Source organism: Carya illinoinensis, chromosome 14 (assembly GCF_018687715.1).
Source record: "Carya illinoinensis cultivar Pawnee chromosome 14, C.illinoinensisPawnee_v1, whole genome shotgun sequence".
Taxonomy (NCBI): domain Eukaryota; kingdom Viridiplantae; phylum Streptophyta; class Magnoliopsida; order Fagales; family Juglandaceae; genus Carya; species Carya illinoinensis.
In genome coordinates this window covers 31,514,709-31,528,481 of record NC_056765.1, presented here as the reverse complement: position 1 = coordinate 31,528,481, position 13,773 = coordinate 31,514,709, and the positions used below count along the sequence as shown (strand labels likewise).

Below are 13,773 nucleotides of genomic sequence, written 5' to 3'. Positions count from 1 at the left end.
AATAGTCACCCAAATCCACAATCTTGGGATTAGAAGGAAGGAAGTTGTTTTTTGGTTCGAGAAAAAGTCATACTAAGCTTTTTGAGACCTATAATATTTGCTATAATATTTGTTTACTTCTTGAGTTTCATTTGTTGTAATATTTGCAAGTTATAAACTCAATTCAAGAACTATTATTTCTTATTTCAATGGAATCTCTCCAAAACCATGTACACAAGCTGTTTTCATTACATAACTTTTCATTAAAAATGTTAATTTAATGAATTTATAGATACCCCTTTTGTACATCATAACCAAAACACTTGAGTACCATTACAGTTGATACATTAAAAAATGATCTACTCTATACAACGTGCTATTTACATACAATTTATCCGAAACAAGCCAGACCTATTGCAAATGTGACAACCCTGTACAAACATAATAATTTATCTCTCTCGTAATTTATCTTCCCTTTTCCGAACTTCCAACTTGCGCATGAGTACATCATCCCACATTTTTCAAACTTTACTCTCTTTTGTACAAATGTTCTCCACTAGTAAGTGAAGTATATCTGCCCAAATGAAAAATTCACATTCGCTTCTCCCTACACAGTACAAACATTTAATTAAAATGATCGAACAAGCAAGCAGTACAAACTAGTATTTATTTTGCGTCTGTGGCAGTCTTTATTTTGAGTCTAGTTTTGTTATTTAGTTTTTCTGTAATTTATAGCTAGTATATTAGTCAAGCTTAATACACTCCAAGAAAGTATATAATTATAATCTATCAATCAAATCGGAGGACAGAGAGATATCCTACAACTTTTTCAAAGCTTCATGAAAAGAAAGAAGGAAAAGGAACATTACTCTCCACAGCAGCACGACAGGTTAGGACATGAATAGCTACCCATCCAAACCGTACCAAGGGGGTTGTCTAACATTTCTTATCCTCAGGAAATCAATCGTAAAACCTATGGACTTCCAGACTCTGTTCATGAAAAAAAAAATATAGAGCAAACTACAACTAACCCCCTCAAACTACCACTCATTTTGCAATATGATCACAAACTACCAACATCCGCGTAAAACCAGCTTGGTTGATTCTTAAACATCCAAACTAAGACTGAAATACAAAAAGGAAGCAAACTAAAAAATTCCCATCAAGAACCACAATCAATTTGCTTGAAAGGCACATTAGTACCAGAAACGTAAAAAATGAAGAATCAGATGATGGTGTTAAATTTTATGCCTTGTGTGTCTCTGTGTGTAAAGTTTTTATATTTCATTTCACTCTATTTGACTAGTTATATTGACTATGTGAAGAAAAAGGGGAAGACATAAGACAAAGGTTTGGCGTTGTAGTTATCTCATCTATGTCAACCTTGTAATTGTGATAGAGGAATGCCATTTTGTATTGAAAAGCTGGTTTTATGAAAATTGCTAAATTGATAGAGACATTGTAACTTCATCAGTATGTGGTAATGATGTTTACTTTGTGAAGGTTGTTAATACATGTCTGTTTAAGAATAGTAACATGAGTACTTAAAAATTTTGGTAATAACTTCAAATTGCTTTAAAAACCTAAAGTAAATACATACCAAATCAAAAACCTAAATTCGAAAACTAAATTCAAAACCTAAATTGGTGGTTGGGACAATATTAATGACAACATCCAACTTTCTATTCAAAAATCAGAATATGAGACATAATTTATGCATATAATATTAATAACAGGAAAAATAGATAGGCCTGAGTTGTGATAAAGCTGCTTAGAATTTCATGAAGGAAAGGAAACTCTGGTCCATAATTATCTGTAATTACCAGAAATTAAAACCATGACTCGTACAAACAGAACTAGAAGAAAAGGACCAAAGCACCAAGGATTCGCAGCCACCTAGATTGGGAAACTCGACACATACAGAAGATACAGAGATGAGTGGCAGTGAGAAGCTAACCTCGTTAACCTCCGAGCTGGATTTGGTCAACCCAACATCGAGGACTACCTCCCATTTGGATCCTCCATCCAAGAGCCTCACGGCAAGTTCCGCCTGTAAGTAAAAACTAGGAGAGGAGAGCATGAGTATCGACAAGAGAGGAGAAGAGAATTGCAGAGAATGGAGAGAGAGAAGGAACGAAGGGATAGGAGAAGAGAATGGAGAGGAGAGAGAGAGAGATGGAAGTGCCCCAAAAAATTGGACGTTTCGGCTTCTCCCATCCTTCTAAAATCCGTTCCCGCCTAAATTAAAACACACCGTTTAAATAAATAGTACACGTATGATAGACTAGTGTGCAGTGGTACACGTATTTATGTTTGTGATGTTTACATATTGAGATGAGATTGGATGAGATATGAACATTCTTCAACCCAAACGAGGCCTAAGTATTCCTCGTATAAAACGTTTATATCTTCTACCTGGCCAAAGAAAAATTAAGAGAAAATGAAAGATGCCCAAACAGAAACTTGTAACTGTGACAATAGAAAGTTGGTAAACCCTTTGAATCAAGGAAAAAAAAAAAAAAAAAAAAAAAAAAGGAAAAGGAAAAAGAAAAAGAAAAGAAAAGAAAAGAAAAGAAAGAAAGAGAGAGGAAAGAATCAACATGAAAATTTTCCTTTAGAGTGAAGAGAATAATTAGTTCAGTATGGCAACTACTTCATAATCTCAAAGCACCAAATAACAGAACATCCACAGCACAACAAATGTTGATTTATTTAATGTTTTGCTGCTCTAGGAACCATACAAAATAACTATAAGATACTTTGGCAACTTGCACTCAAAATTGTTGATTTTCCCTCATTTCAAAGACATAACAACAATACCATGTCTGCCACTTCAGTACTTCCTTTCAAAGGTACTATTTTCCCTTTATTAGAGGTATAGTATCCCTTTATCAGAGGTAGAAACAAGTTATAACTTAACAAGTTATAACCACCTGCTCAAGCAAAATAACACGTAATTGGCATAGAATCAATTCTAATTATTCTCATTTGGAGAGAAAAGAAAAGAAAACCACTAGTTCTGGAAATTAAATACAAATGTTTTGCTTCCATAAGAATTTCAGGGGATCTTGATTTCATGCAGTACCTTCCAATCCTCTTCAAGAGATAACTTAATACCAGAAAGCTAATTCCTAATAGAAGTATTTTGCAAATTAAGATGCACACATTGTGATACTTTGAAGCAGAAGAAACTATAGAACACAGAAAGTCTAATGCACAATAAACTAAACACCAGCAGAAAGAAGAAGAAAAAAATAGCTATTGTTTTCCATCTTAAGAATTTCATGAACAAGTACTGTTTCAGAATAAAAAGCTATATAGAAGTTGCTCCACACAAATTGGAGCACAAAGAGAACAAACAAAAAGCCTTTTTGGTAAATGGTGAGGATTTTAAAGCTTAAAAGAAAAAAAAGTAAGTGAAGCTTCCATAACAGCAAGCATTAAACTAGAATCAGGCTCAAAAATAAGTTGGGCTGCCTGACCAAAATGTAGATATAATAAGATTTAAGTGTTGATTAGTGCAGAACCCCCACTGAGAAAGACAACTACGCAACTATTTTCATTGGCTTTATATAGCTATTGTGAAGATAGACTCACATTAAATTGCTCTAATCAAGAGAATATCGTCAATGCTCTTTGACTTTAACTCCTCTGCTTTAACAATGAACCCAGGTACACACTTCAAGCTTTGCCACACACAAAAGCAATCAACTTAATAAAACACACAGTCCGATTTAAAAAATACTTTAGACCCTAAACTACATGAGTTAGAGGTTGCCTAAATATGAGTTAAAAATCCTCGAAGATCATATTTTGCTTTTGATCATTTGCTTCTACACATGTCAATACAACTTAATTCAAGCATATCTAACGAAATCAAAACTCAAACTTACTACATTTCCACTGCCTCTGACCCAACAAAAAGAACAAAAAATGAAAAACAAATACCGAGTCCTACCCATAAAAGGCCTCTGTAACAACTGACATGCATTAATAAAGATCTTAAAGGCTTGGCAACCTTAATTTAAAGTGCCGCAACAACTGGGTACAATGAGTGGGGACTCCACTCTCCAGGCATGCATTCAATGGATAGAACCCCAGACATATCCGATCTCAATCCCAATCCCATTCCCCCCCAATCCCAATAAAGAACTTGATGTTGTCAAGTGAATGAAAAATGTGATCCTGGGCATAATACAAACTTATTGCTAAGATGTTGTCAGTCTCATTCTGTACCCTCCAGTTTAAACAATCCACCAACTGCAACATCATACAGATATAGCATTTCTCATTAGTATTAAAAGGATGTAGTAACGAAATGTTTGACAGCATGAGAAATACACACATCCCCTGCTACCTAGCTCTCTCTTCTTGAGTCATCGACAGCAAATAAGTTACATTCACTTTTTTTCCTAAACATGTTTCAAAAAGAAAGAAAAGCGCAACCAATCCAACATCACGGATCCTATATGATACAACAGCAATGTGGGTGGTACGGAATTAAAGCTTAAAAAAACAGCATAAATCCGAAAGAAACAATTCCAAAGTCCAAATACTCAGATGAGGTTTTGAATAAAAGGTAAATGCATGAACTAAAAGGAAAAGAAAATCAAATCAAAGGGGAGCACTCAAAGATTAGGTGTGAGATTCGGATCGCAAAGATCAACTTATGTAAACCGTGCTTGAACACCACCAACATCACCGCCATCCAATCACTCTGCCAAGTGAAAAAGTTCCAGATCCTCCTTGGCGCAAACTGCTTCCCCACGTCCATCCCAGCCAACAAAATGGTGATCGCGAAGGAGATGATCGGAGATGATCCGAATCCGCTATACCTAAAAGTGCGCTAACGGGACGGCGACTGTGAATGGCGACGCCGTCGAGTTGGACTTGGAATGCTGGGGTTCGAGACAACTCAAAGGTAAGAACAAATTTATAGTTCAGTCTGTTTAACGCCCAAATATAAAAGCTGATTTACATAATCCAGATATATCTGGAGTTGGGTCAGGGCGATTGAGTCGGGTCGATTGGGTCGTCGGAATATATGCACAGGACTAAACTTTCTCATGTCCCTTTTCTTTTCCATATAAGCATGAAATCGACGATGGAAATATGAATTCGACGATCCCGAAAGGGCAGAAGGAGCAATGCTATTATAGAACCTTGAATTAGCACCATCTGGAAATACTAAATGCACCTTGCATTCTTTCACTTCTACTTCTAAAACTACAAAACCTTTGTCAAACAACCAGCGTGTTTCATATGAAATCTTAATGACCCTTCGTGTATCCAAAAACCGCAAAATCAATGCTATTTTTTCCTTCGCTGTCAAAATCAATGCAAACTACTTCTACATGATCATATATTCCTTGCATATGATATCCTACAAGTGGTCCTAGAGGGGCATCCCAACCGAAGGGTCCTGGAACGTATTAGAAAGCCCATAGTATAATAAAAATCAAGAAGCCCAGAAGATGGGTGCGGGGTGATAGAGGGATAGTCAATAAGAGTTTGAAGAGAGATATGCATGGCACCACCTTTAACAGAAGGATAAAAACAGCAAAAAGTGATGCGATTATTCAAAATCTTAAGTAGTGATCCATTCCGATAAAACTTGAAAGAGATAAGTACAGCAAACGAGCCTATATATACAGGTAATCTTTGATACTTAGGGATAACTCGAATACAATGACCTCTCAATTGACTTAAGCATCGGAGTGTTTGCAGGAGAAACCCCCCTCAGGTTTCATCAGCGAATTACGGCCGCACAGTGGAAGATTGGAAGTGAGACACGTCTCTAACATTTGGCGCCATCCGTGGGATCTGTGTGATTCAGCGTGGTTCTCACATGCCAATTGTAACACGTTTAGTAGCAAGCCGAACGATGGACGCCTTACCGTCATCTGTGGAAGCGTGACTAGCGGTAGCAGAGGAAAAATTAAGACAGGCTATAGAGGCCATGGGAATCTTACAAAAGGAGAACGACGACTTAAGACAGAAGAACGCCAATTCTCATAATGTCGATGTGCCCTCTCACAGTGAGCAAGGTGAGGGAGAGGCACATTGTAAGGTCGAAAAGGATACTGAACGAACAGAGAAAGAAAGAATGCATAACGAGTTGAAGGAGCTGGCGGGAAAATATGAAGAGATGGCAAAAAAGATGTGCGGTTCTTCCTCGGTGGAGAGTCTACTACACCAAACAGATCTGCCATACAATGCATGCATTATGGCTGTGCCGCTCCTGCCAAAATTTAAAGTTCCCCAAATAGATATGTACAATGGGTCCAAGAACCCGTAGATCCTCTGGAAAACTAAAGCTTATATCACGCTCCACGGTTTCCAAGGGGAGATTGCGTGTCGGGCTTTCCCTTTGACCCTGAAAGGGATCGCTAGGGGGTGGTTTGGAACCCTCAAACCGAAATCAATAGACAGCTTTGAAGAACTGGCAAAACAGTTCTTAACCCAGTTCATGTCTAGCAGGAGACGACGGCATCCAACCGCCTACCTATTCACGGTTAAGCAAAAGGAGGATGAGAATTTAAAAGCCTATTTGGCCCATTTCAACAGAGAACGCTTAACAATGAATGACTAAGACGAGAAGATCACCCTGGCCGCCCTTTTAGAGGAGGGGTATGGCCGCCCAGTCCTTTTATGGCAGAGTTGGCTCGGAGGACTCCTTCCACCCTCAGGGAGTTCATGAACAGGGCGAATGATTTTGTCAATGCAAAAGATACTCTGCAAGCTTTGGTGGACCCTTGTAAAGAAGATACCAAGATTGAGCGGAGAAACAGGCAGGCTGATAAGAAGGGTAAGCCAAGTAGGCTAGAAAGAGCGAGGGAAGGGTGGTTAGATAACAACCTAGACTGGTGCACAATAATCTAAGCATACGAGAAGAAGAGCGAGAAAAGGAAAGTTGCCACCCTATCAAAACGGGCAGTTGGTACTGCAAGTATCATCAGACGAGCTCGCACTGGACTGAGGACTGCACGACCATGAAAAAGAGGGTCGCTGAGTTACACGGAGATTGGAGTGAATGGTGGTGGAGCAATCAAAACCTAGAAGGCATCAGGAGACTAGGTAAGGAACAAGATGGAGTTCCAGTCCAGAAAGGAGGTGTCACGTTAATGACCGCCAAGACAAGGGGGTGAGATCGCCTCCAAGAGGGGACAGGAACAGGGCGCCCATAGGAGAAATAAAGACTATAGCAGGAGGTTTTGGGAAAGGTAGTGTTTCCGTGTCCGGCCTAAAGGCGTATGCACGGAAGGCAAGATATGAGGAAGTTTTCGTAGCAGAAAGAGCGTACAAACAACCAAAGCTTAGCAATGAGCGAATGGTGATATCCTTTGAAGAGGCGGACAGAGAAAGAGTCATGTACCCGCATGACGATGCTCTAGTAATTACCCTCATAATAGCCAATTATACAACCAGGCGAGTGCTAGTAGACAATGGGAGCTCGGCTGATATATTGTACCAGGAAGCATTTGTCAAAATGGAGATCAATGTTGATGAACTGAGGCTTTCCCCTACACTGTTAAAGGGTTTCTCAAGGGATACTATCCAGCCCGTAGGGGCAATCACGCTTCTAGTAACTGCAGAAACGGGGACGTGAATAGCAACCACCATGACCAATTTTCTAGTAGTAAAAGCGCCTTCCTCTTACAATGCTATATTGGGAAGACCGAAATCAACCATTTGAGGGCGGTAACATCCACCTACCATCTCAAGATGAAGTTCCCAACCGATGGCAGCGTGGGAGAGGCGAGAGGCGAGTAGGCCTTGGCTCGAGAATGCTATGTGCAAGAACTAAGGAAAGTCAAGAAGGAAGTCTGCATTGTGGCATGACAAGATGGGGCCTTGCCGCCCCTCCCACCACCTGTAGCGGTAACTTACGAGAGAGACATAGAAGTCAAGGATGACCGGGGTCAGCAACATGCAGAAGTCAACGAATTTCTGGAGCTCGTGACATTATACACTGACCACCCTAGGACTACAACCCGTATCGAGACACAAGTCCTGCCAGCAGATAGAGAAGCCCTGATATAGTTGTTGGTAGAACACAGGGATATCATCGCATGGAGCCATGAAGAGATGCCTGGTATAGACAACAAGGTCATCGAGCACTGCTTAGGTGTAGACCCAACGCACAAGGCAGTGCGACAGAAGAGATCGTTCAGCGCAGAAAAGTACACCGCTATTAATGAAGAAGTTGAAAGATTGCTCACAGCTGGCTTCATTAGAGAAGCCCACTATCCGGAGTGGTTATCCAATGTTGTCATGGTGAAGAAGGAGAATGGGAAGTGGAGAATGTGCATAGACTTCACAGATTTAAACAAAACTTGTCCAAAAGATAGCTTCCCATTACTGCGCATCGACGTCATTGTAGATGCTACAGCGGGGCATCATATGTTGAGCTTCATGTGTGATACCCCGTTTTTACGTGTATTTTCACTGAAGGAGTTATTTTTAATTTAATTAATATATTGGTTCTTTTATTTTAAATTATTGTATTTTAATTGGTTTTATTTTAGTTTGATGTGGTGTTTAATTTATTTTAGTCGTTTTATAGTTTTTAAAATCGTTTTCGTCGGATCAGTTTTTGGACTTCGGAGATGAGGATTGGACCTCATTTTCTTTCTCCATCTTTTCTTTTCTCTTTTTTCTTTTTCCCTTTTTCCCTTTTTCTTTTTCATTTTCTTCTTTCCTTCTTTCTTTCTTTTCTTCTTCTTCTTTTTCCTTCTCTCCCTGTGCGCGCACGAGCTCTCTCCCTCTCTTCCCATCGCCGTCCAGTTGAGCCACCCAGACCCACCACCGCCGGCTGACGTGGCTGACACCACCCCCACCAATCAACTCCCCTCCGGCCGGTGCACCACCCCACCAAAAACCAGCCCCATCCGAGCCGCCGTTAACCCCCTACAACCCATCTAAGCTGCATGGCTTTGAGCCGTTTCCGGCGCCGTCGCTCCACCTCCGGCCACCACCTCTTCACCACTTCATCCTCTACCTCTTGCCATCCAAACCCACCCAATTCCGGCCCCGATCCGTTGCCGGAGCAGCTCCCACGAGCTCAACTCCGATCTGTCCCTTTTTGCACTTTCACCGCCATTTCCACCGCCACCCACGGCCAAACCTCAATTACATTAGCTTCATAAACATCTCTAGGCCATTCCCTATCAATTTAGTGTCTTCGTTTGTCCCCGTTCCAAAGTGGGCAATTTACAACCCACGGCCACAGTGTAAAATACACTGTTACGTTGCTTTTTCTCCGCCGTTTGCAACGTCGTGATCTTTTGAAATATACCTTATAGCGCTGTAAGTATTTTCCAAACTTCATTTTAGATTTAAATGTATTTTTTCTCTTACAATAATTTATTAGACTGGTTGGTTGATTCCGGACTGAGTCCGAGGAGTTCGGGGGTCGGATGGATTGAGGACGGAGTTGCTTGGTTTTGATGATTTTGTGATTGGTTGGATGTTTGTATCTTGAGTTGTGCATTTCATGATGCATTCATGTGCATTTTATTTAAATTGAGAAAATCCTGTTTTATGCGTGTAAATAGATTTTCGGGTGCGTGTGTCTCACGACCCCAAGCCGAGATGGGGTATTATCTCGATGGAGCTCCTCTGGTCACTCGGGAGTGGATAATACTGAGTGACATCCCCTGGGTTGTCACTGGGCGAGGACCAGATCGCACGATACGGTAAAGCTGTCGTGTCGACTCCGTGGTCCCTAGAGTGGCGGGGACTAGAGGATGGCCTGGTCCAGGGATGCGCTGGGCGTGAGTACTGGGCATCGCTCGTTTAGGTGTCACACGGGTAGTCGTTACCTGCGGTGTGGCACAGGAGCCAGAGTGTGCGGATGATCCCTAGGGGAGATCATGGTGCATGCAATAATTGGATCGTTGTTTTGGATTTTGGATGCGGGCCATTTTCTGGGAAAATGGCGAGGTTATGTTTGAGGCTATGTGATCCATTTTCTGGGAAAATGGTGGTTTCTTGACTTGGGCCATTATCTGGGATAATGGCGAGGCTTTGTTTAAAAGATTGGTTTTTGGGCCAAAATGGGTTTCTGTGGCGTGCGTGGAAAAATGTGATTTTATGGGTTATGTGCATTTGCATTCTTTCATACATATTGTGTGAGTTTAATATGTTTTTATCTAGTGGCGTTTGGATCTTACTTACCTGCGGCACCATTTTGGTACCGTAATTTTGATGCAGAGATCGAGGAGGAGGAAGAGGCTGAACCCGAGGAGGCGGCTCCGCCGGAGTATTGAGTTGGAGTTTATGCCTTGTAGATGGTTTTGAAATAATATTTGTAGCTTGTAATATTTTATTATATATGTTTTGAACGGCTTTGTATTAAACAAAGAAAAATTCTAGTACTTAGTTATATGACTTTGTTTATCCGCTGCGTGTTTTTTTTTTGTACACTTGTTGCATGTACACACACTTGGCACTTGGCGATAGGGTGGTGACCCGTGTTGTCGTCACCCCGACATCTCGATTTCCACTTATCCGTACGTGGGGATTTGGGGGCGTCACATCATGGATGCGTATTCAGGATACAACCAGATACGGATGAATGCAGCAGACAAAGAAAAGATATCGTTCATAACAGACCGAGGGCTATATTGCTACCAGGTTATGCCCTTTGGCCTGAAGAATGCAGGGGCAACCTACCAAAGGCTAGTAAATCGGATGTTCAAGGAATAGATTGGGAGATCTATTGAGGTATATGTGGATGACCTGCTAGTAAAGAACAAAGAGCCCGCCCAGCACCTCGCGGATTTGCGAACGGCTTTTGGAGTCTTACGCCGTTATAAAATGAGGCTGAACCCAACGAAGTGTGCTTTCGGGGTCCAGTCAGGGAAATTATTGGGCTTCATCTTGTCTGAAAGAGGAATTGAAGCTTCTCCAAATAAGATAGAGGCCATAATCAATATGAAACCACCAAAAAATCTAAACGAGACTCAACGACTGGCGGGGAGAGTGGCTGCCTTGGGAAGGTTCAGAACCAAGTCAACAGATAAGTGCCTCCCCTTTTTCCAAGTACTGCTGAAGGTACATCCTTGGAATGAGCAGTATGACGAAGCACTCGAAAGGTTAAAACAGTATCTAGCCAATCCGCCCCTTTTAAAGCTACCAGAGAAGGGTGACGTACTTTACACGTATCTAGCAGTCTCCCTGCACGCTGTATCTGCCGTTCTCGTAAAGGAGGAAGGAACCGTCCAACATCCGATGTATTATGTGAGTAGAGCTCTCAGAGGAGCAGAAGCAAGGTATCCTCGAATTGAATTATTGGCATTTGCCTTGGTAGTGGCGGCTAGGAAACTCCGTCCTTATTTTCAAGCCCACACAGTAAGGGTACTGACGGAGGCTCCATTGGCGAAAATTCTGAGGAAGCCGGATTGCACAGGGAGGCTGATAGGTTGGTCAATCGAGCTGAGCGAGTTCGATGTAGAGTATGAGCCAAGGAAAGTAATTAAAGGACAAGCGATGGCAGATTTTGTAGCAGAATTCTCAAACTTTCCCCAGGAGGAAGCACTAGCACCTTCAGGGAAGCCGTGGGTGTTATTTATAGATGGATCGTCTTGCCGGATAGGTGGAGGCCTAGGGATACATTTACTGAGCCCTGACGACCAAGAGAGATATTACATGGCCACGCTGGCGTTCAAAGTCACGAACAACGAAGCTGAATATGAAGCGCTTATAGCGGGATTGTCTGTGGCCGCCCAAATAGGGGCAACCAAAGTGGATGCCAGGTCATATTCACAGGTGGTAGTAAATCAGGTTTTAGGCCTGTACGCTACGAAGGGCGAGAAGTTAAAGAAATACCTGGCACGAGTTTGCAAAATATGCGATCTTTTCTCATATTTCACTATAACCCATATACCAAGAGCGGACAATGAGGTCGCAGAAAGGTTGGCACGAGTGACATCAGGAAGGGAGGAAGTACCCCTGCCATGGCAAGTAGAGAGAAGGGTCATTGAGGTCTCAGCAGTTGGCATAGAGGTAGGAGTCCTAGGGTCAAGCATCCCAGATTGGGCGAACATGGTAGTAGAGTACTTGGATGAAGGAAAATTGCTAGAAGCAAGAGAAGAGGTAAGAAAGATAAAGAAAAGGGCGACTCGATTCCTATTCATCAATGGAATCCTTTATAAAAGAGGCTTCTCCATCCCTTTGCTGTCATGCATCTCCAAAGCACAGTACGTCCTAGCTGAGATACACGAGGGGATATGTGGAAATCACTCTGGGGGAAGAACTTTGGCTAGAAAAGTGGTCTGGGCAAGATAGTACTAGCCTAATGCTCTAAGGGATGCATGGGAGTTCACCAAGAAATGTGCAAAATGCCAAACTTACGCACCCGTACCACATGCCCCTCCGGAAGAATTAACATCGGTGACAGCACCATGGCCTTCGGCTAACGGCGGCTCGAATGGAGGTGAAATTTGATGGGGAGGTGCGCCGGCCAAAGGGGAAGATTAATGGGTGGGTGGTGTCGACCATGTCACCGGCGAGCGGCAGTGCTGGGCTGAGAAGCAGAACGGCGACAGTGAGGAGAGAGAGAGAGCACGTCGCGCACGGGAGGAGAAAAGCGGGAAGGAAGAAAGAAAAAAGAAAAGAAAGAAAAGAAGGAAAGAAAAGAAAAAAGAAAAAGAGAAAAAAAGAAAATAGAAAAAGAAAAGATGGGGAAAAAGAAATGAGGTCCAATCCTCACCTCTGGAGTCCAGAAACTGATCCGACGAAAATAAATTTAAAAACTATAAAACGACTAAATTAATTTAAACACCACATCAAACTAAAATATAATAAATAACTAGTAAAAAGTAATAACTAAATTTTAAATCCAAAAACAAACTAAATTAAATAACACAGCAATTTAAATTTAAAACGATAATTAATATAAAAAAAGCTCCACAAAACAAATGTTACAACTAAATAAATCCAATTAAAATACAATAAATTAAAATAAAAGAACTAATATTTTAATTAAATTAAAATACTCTTTCAGTGAAAATACACATAAAAACGGGATATCACAGTGGCACACTTGGGTTCCGATAAAATTAGAACGATACAGAGAAGATTAGCATGACCCTTGTGCAAGGATGACACTCACAAATCGAGAACAGGACGTAGTAGCCTAAGCATTCAGCAAAGCAAATCAAAATCCATTGTTATAAATGTACAAAATATAGAAACACAAGGAAACTCTCCACAGTCAAAGATAGGAGGGGCAGAAACGGTTAAGGGGCATTATTAGGCAGGAATGCTGGGGGCACGTTTATAAAAGCATCAGGCATCTCTTTCCGCCCAAACTCGTCAACCTCGCAAAGGGAAATTTTCTCAGGATAGAACAAATCCCAGTCAAGAATCCTAAGGTTGGTGGCAGGATCGACCAGGAGATGGTTCCTCAGCCTTAGAATGTCGCGAACATGCCCATAAGTAAAGGCATGGTCCTTGTAGCAGGGACATGGGCCAATTGGGAGCGGAGCCGTGCGACCTCTTCCTGAGCAGCAGTTAGCTCCCCCACCTTCTCAGATAGACTCTGCTGGCAGACTCCAAGAGCCAAGTTTGCCTCTCGAAGATTCTCCTCGAAGGACCTGTAGCTGTCTTGAGAACGGGTCAGGTCTCCAGAAAGAGAGGACAATGCCTTATCACGGGCAGCAAGCTCGGATTTCAAGCGAGAGCTCTCAACCTTAAGGTTCTTCTGAGCCTTTGAAAGTCACAGCCTGGCCGAGTCCCTCTCAGAGTGGAGAATGGACAAGGCGAAGTCGTCTTTAACTTTGGCCTCAT

General features: G+C 41.8%; 1 long non-coding RNA gene and 1 other non-coding gene across 2 annotated transcripts; one reads left to right on the top strand and one right to left on the bottom strand.

Moving 5' to 3' along the window:
- Positions 1 to 221: 221 nt before the first annotated feature.
- Positions 222 to 5,310, bottom strand: LOC122294920. The gene is made up of 2 exons (XR_006237796.1): positions 1,937 to 5,310; positions 222 to 586 (listed from the first exon to the last, which is right to left on the bottom strand). It is a non-coding gene; the product is annotated as an uncharacterized LOC122294920 (long non-coding RNA).
- Positions 5,311 to 13,014: 7,704 nt separating this feature from the next.
- Positions 13,015 to 13,121, top strand: LOC122295295. The gene has a single exon (XR_006237952.1). It is a non-coding gene; the product is annotated as a U6 spliceosomal RNA (small nuclear RNA).
- The last annotated feature ends 652 nt before the right edge of the window (positions 13,122 to 13,773 follow it).